Genomic DNA, 6,000 nt, shown 5'->3' with positions numbered 1-6,000 from the left:
TAGCAGAGCGTGGTTTCGATCCACGGACCTCTGGGTTATGGGCCCAGCACGCTTCCACTGCGCCACTCTGCTGTTAGTTGTTATTGTTGTTGTTATAGGGTTTAACGCCATTTTTCAGCACAAGATAGGCTATACATGGCGGCCAGTATTAATGGTGGAGGAAGAACCCGGGAAAACCCCGGAAAGAACCACCGACCCACGAGAAGCTACCGGCAAGCTTTCTCACATGTCCACATTGGCCGAGCCCGAGACTCGAACCCACGCAGACAGAGGTGAGATGGCAGTGATCCGTGACGGAGAGCGCTTTAGACCACTCGGCCACTCGGCTCTGCTGTTAGAAAACATTGATTTTTATAACTTTAAAAAAAAAATGGAACTGATATTCACTTATCTGATGTAATACTTACCGAAGTGATGAATACAACGAATGTTCGTACGAGTTTTTTCCCTTGCCTAACAATCCATTGATATGAACATGCTTGCTCACTAAGGGACCGACCATGTATTTGTTTCTGTTTATTGGGTGGGTAGGTGGGTAATGTTGAGTTTTCTCCCAGCCAGGAGAATTGTTTTAATTTACCTGAAGATATATATTTCTTCTTTTAAAGAATATCATGCACTAGGTTCTTTATGTGCACATCAGTTAGAGCTAGGATGGTTCGATGGTTAGAATTTTTTTCTGTCTGAAAAAGACATATATTGAATCGTGAATATCAGACAAAAGTTGTGTGTGGTTTAGGCCAGGTAGCTATAGATCACTCCCTACATAAATAGTGTACTCATCAAAATACACCGGACGAGGTGGCCGAGTGGTTAAGGCGATGGACTGCTAATCCATTGGGGTCTCCCCGCGTGGGTTCGAATCCCATCTTCGTCGATATACATTTTATCTGATGTGTAGAACTTTTAGTTATGACTACAAACCGTATTCATCAATATTGTAATGTGATATCGTCACGTCAGAAAGAAAACACGCCTAATGATGTCTCCATGATTTTTTTTGGTGGTTTGTGTCTTGAATGGACTGACGTTTTGTGCATGTTTGTGACAGGTTTGTGTATTGACCTGTTCCGGCTGCATCTTTATAATCGAGTTGTACTTTTTGTGCGTGTGGAACATTTTATCTCCCACAGGAGAAAAAAAAAAAACAACAACATTTCTTGGCATTGAAATAAAGTCCCAGTAGTGCTAACATGCATGCGGGAAGTGTAGCCAAATATCAATGCCGCGAATCGGCCGATTAGCAGAAACATTTAGGGTTGCGAGCAAGGCAAAAGGGATCAAGTTAAGGTTTGGGAGGGTAAGGGGTGAGTTGTTTCCAAAATTCCAAAACGGCACCAAAGCACACGCGTATGTGTCTGTTTACTAGAAGTGTGTGTAATACCCATTAAAACGATGGTCAAATTTTAAGTAACAGGAGACTGTACGTTTGTATACTCGGATAGTCTTGGACAACAATCTACAATTGCGGTTAATGTTAAGAAGGTCAAAGAAACTGATGTTATCAGAAGTGTAGAAGAAATGACGGGGAAAATGTTCGTTTATGTAGCTGTCCTTTCACCTGTTCATACTTTAAGTACCTGTGTACCAAACTGATTAAAATCAGATCTCCGCTGTTACCAAATGAAGATCTGACAGCGATCGCTTAGAAGGCATATTCTGGTACCTATGCTATTACCATAATTGCTAATTTTATCAACCAGTCAGATGAGGTCTAATATCTTTGCGTTTTGAGAAAGAGCACCGTGGGTGAAAAGGATGAATGTGTATCGAACGATTTGATTCACTTTCAGATTTTTTGAAAGTTGCATTTCCATTGGCTAATTTAATGGTCACCTGAATGTCATTCTTCAGTGGTCGTCGTCACATCTTCACGTAGGACAGCGGAGATCTGATTTTATCAGATTGGTGTCTATGTTGACCGGGGTATAGATATTCCTCTTCATATTCTTTCTAATTTCTACTTATTTCTTCTTCTAAAAGGTACACAGGTACATAAAGTATGAACATGTGAACGTAATACCTTCCAGATGTATAGCGCACAAGCAATGGACTCTCTCCAGTTCACTTATATTCTGAGGGCTAGGGTTAAATTAAGTTTCACAATAATACAACGTTCATGGAATCGCGGTAGTTTCATGGAAAATATAATTTGTGAGCCGACTAATTCCATACCTGTGTACTCCAATATTAATAAAACCAATAACGTACTTGCAAGTTTATCTTTAACCTCTTTAAGTTTTGTATATAATCTGCTATACTTAGACACGTTAACACCAAAATGTCTACATAACTGCTGTTTCTGGAGCACTCTCAAAATCCAAGAACCATTTTCACTTGTTTCGTTTGTAGTCAGACGACTTTTCGGTGAACACAACGATCTTAGGTTTCTAGAAGTTATATCCAAATGCCGACTTTATGGAGTGCACGTTGCATATAAAACAGTATCTGATCCACTAATACCGTGTGCAACAATTGTGGAGACCAATACGAGTTATAGCACTACCTTGGTAGGTGGTTACAATAGCTGCAATTGATCAACATAACAAACACATACGTATCGATGATATTGCTATTCGAGAGCTTCATAATTACAGTTGATAGCAATATTTACGATCTTTGGAGATCAAGAGAGAATGGTACTATGCGAACTATGGCAGTGCAGGATGGATTATATCTTAAATTCCTCCAAATTATATATTGGTATGCAAAATATTTTGTTATGCATGTACATCATTATGAGATCGATCCTAAAATAACTACATGCAACGAAGAAATTAGGCACTTACTTAAATTAGATAATGTTTGTAATGATGAATAGGTATGTAGAGTGAAATCTATTATTATTGAGGGAAAGAGTAAAATATTTTAGTGAACAACTCACTTAGTGGATAATGCAAAATATAAAAGTAAGAATTCTCGCTCCTATACAGTACGAAGAGAAAGAAAGAAAGTTTCCAAGAATTGTATAGATGTCAAGACAAAATGATTCTATTTTCTGTAAAATTTACCGCTAAAGATTCATTTGATATCAATACATAGGAAGAACTCGAACAACAATGAAGTGACTAAGAAATAAAATTGTTTTGAGGTGTTATACCGAGATTTTAATCCAGTTTGGTGATTGAAAGTGACGCAAATAGCAAATACTTTCCAAATCCTGAAAAATATCAACAAAAGCGAAATGTTATTAATGAATCCATTGATGACTTTGGCTCACTTGTTTCAAATGAAAATCAAATATTAAAATGCATTTATAAGTTTTATTGTATTTTGTAATTATCGAACACAGTTGATGAGAGTTGTAAAGAATCAGTTTTAATCTTGGTAAATTCATCCGTACCTGCTGATGATACGTATTTGAGTAGGGTCATACAAGGGTTGATAAAATACATGCAGCTATAAATATAATGTCTAAAATTAGATATTTTGGTCTGGTTAAATCGATAAAGTAGTTGTATTTTACAACGTTTTAAATTATGAATATGATAACCTGTTAGAGATTTTGTCTTCTTCAGATCGTTAACAAGGAATCAATTACGTCATGGACAGTGAGATTTGATACAATATCATTTTTTACAACACCAAGAGCGACTAAAGAAGCTGGAAATATTGGCGACCTATGAGACTATTTAATGTAGATGATACTATTTTGACGAGGGTTATGGCTCATGGTTTGAAATGGGTATTACCCAAAATTATGCCTCTAATTCAGACATGCTCTATAATTTGAAGGGATATTGCTGATACAGCATTCACTGTAGGAGATGTCATTGCTATGACCTAGAGGGACAACATCGAGGGATATACCTTAAAAATTGATAAAAGCAACGTTTTTGACAGAGTCAAAAGTTTGTCTCATTCACATAAATTTTGGATTTGGTCAAATTTTTATTCAGCCGATATTAAAGACAGTGTTAAATGCAGTGTGCATCTAACACCATTCTTTCCGATTAAAACTTCTCTCTGATAAGGCTGTTCTCTATCGGTAATGCTATATATAATACCAGTTGAACGTTAAGGGTGATACTAGAGTGGCAAATGTATTTTTTCTAGTGAGTAAATGTTTCCAAAACAAAATACCCTACTCCAAAAGGAAACAGCGGCTGGTTTACGGACAATCAAGCTACTTAAAAGCGAGTAAAACATTTGTGCTATACATGAACAGAAGTCATACAATTTAGTATCACCTCTGTGTAATAAGTTTTAATTTTAGACAAAGTGTTATTCTAACTGAGCTCCAGCACTAGTTCCCAAAATTAAGATAACGTGATCACAATGTTGAAATTGGAGCTGTCTGCAGAATTCAACAGAGACTGCCTGATGAATTAAATAAAAGTTCCGTTTGTTTTCTTTATTCCCTTTTGAACCAGATCCTTTACAATATAAACCAAGTACAATAAATGATTGATTAATAGATTCTTTCTTTGCTAATGTCATGGTTGTACCATCGGCATGTTGAAAGACTTTACTTGTACTGCTAGACAATAGAAATAGAGCAACATTGACATAATAATTTATAATTATAGCGAGCCCTAAATGTTCCGCTTCAAATAAATATAGTATAGTTAGTATAGGGCAACTTTGGAGGACTGAATGTTTAATTGAAAAGGCTTTCATTAAATGCATTTAACACTGTTTCTAATTTCAATATAAAATATTTGTATCCATTAAATAAAACTGTCACCAAACCCGAATTGTCGTAAAAGAGATACCAGTATGAATGGTTGACTCTGTGAAAAGCTTTTTCTTGATCAGTTTCATCACCTCTTTCTTCACCATCTGCACCCTGTATTACTTCATCAACCTCGTGTTCATCATCTTCTACAACTTGAATCCCCAATCTATCTTCCTTTGTGGCAACGTCAGCAATTCGGTAATTAATTTCTTCAATTTAATCATTTAGCATGTAACATCTTTAGGCAGTTGTATTTCTTAAGTCATATTTCCCACATGAACACAAAGAAAATTTCCACAATTGTCAGAGCTTTGCCTTTTGTACTTCCTAGGAACATGACGCTGTTTCCAACACTTGTGGCACACGAAATCTGTGCAATCTGTCATCATGCGACCCGGGTCAAGACAAAAAGAGCGCACCTTTACTTGATTATCATGCAATAACTTAACGAACTAATGGTCACTTACAGTTTGATGCTTCCGACTGTAGGGCTAAGATTTTATCTCTTTTGGAAAACTGTATTTTACATAATATTACAAATCTATGTTCTTAACCTAAGTAATAGAAAAGATGTAAAACCAGCAAGTATTGTAAAATGTAACAAATAATTTCTCTAGAATACGAAATAAAACATGAAATAACAAATAATAAATATTTAAAAAATAACAAACAATCAAAATTAAATATCCAAAACAAAAATGCGTCACGTCTGTCACACGATTTCTAGGGTAGTATCTATCCTGAATGGGAGATAGGAATTCCACTCCGTATTCTCTTATCTTGATACCTATCTCTTCGTCGGAAACGTGTGCAGGTAGGCGACGTATTTATACAATAATAGTGTCAGAATATGAGGAAGTACAGTCATAGTTATCACTGCCAATTCCACTTTAGATTATACTCTTTATTTGGCAACGTAACCTCATACAAATTTGAAACTTTCGGCACAACTACATAGAAAGACATTTTGTTTTTTCGTTGACTGATTGGATCGTGAAAGTTGTTATGTCCTAAGCATAGGTAGGGCGTATTTCTAAAGCTAGTCACATGATCACATCTATTCATTCCGCGCTGACGTAGATTTCTTGTGACCAGAGATTCATACTCCAAAACTCTCTTCAGTCAGTTTGTCTTTCGATGTCAATGCGTCTCACAAATAACTGAATGTCCAATTTGCCGTAATTATAGACAGGGTAGCTTGAATCGAACAACACATTGCAGATAGCTCTCGATCGGATTATGCAAAGTCACATATTGTTTCATTGAGAAAGACACATTTCCTTGTTTAAAATAATCCGATATCGAGTAGTAGAAAATAATTG

The 6,000-nt window shown here is 36.1% G+C and overlaps 2 non-coding genes across 2 annotated transcripts; one reads left to right on the top strand and one right to left on the bottom strand.

The window, feature by feature from the left end:
- Trnam-cau (transfer RNA methionine (anticodon CAU)) lies at positions 1–72 on the bottom strand. The gene has a single exon. It is a non-coding gene; the product is annotated as a tRNA-Met (tRNA).
- A 723-nt stretch (positions 73–795) lies between these two features.
- On the top strand, positions 796–877 carry Trnas-gcu (transfer RNA serine (anticodon GCU)). The gene has a single exon. It is a non-coding gene; the product is annotated as a tRNA-Ser (tRNA).
- Positions 878–6,000: the final 5,123 nt, after the last annotated feature.

Source organism: Sinohyriopsis cumingii, unplaced genomic scaffold (assembly GCF_028554795.1).
Source record: "Sinohyriopsis cumingii isolate HCF-2022 unplaced genomic scaffold, ASM2855479v2 utg000646l, whole genome shotgun sequence".
Classification (NCBI taxonomy): domain Eukaryota; kingdom Metazoa; phylum Mollusca; class Bivalvia; order Unionida; family Unionidae; genus Sinohyriopsis; species Sinohyriopsis cumingii.
This window is presented reverse-complemented; position numbering and strand designations above follow the sequence as displayed.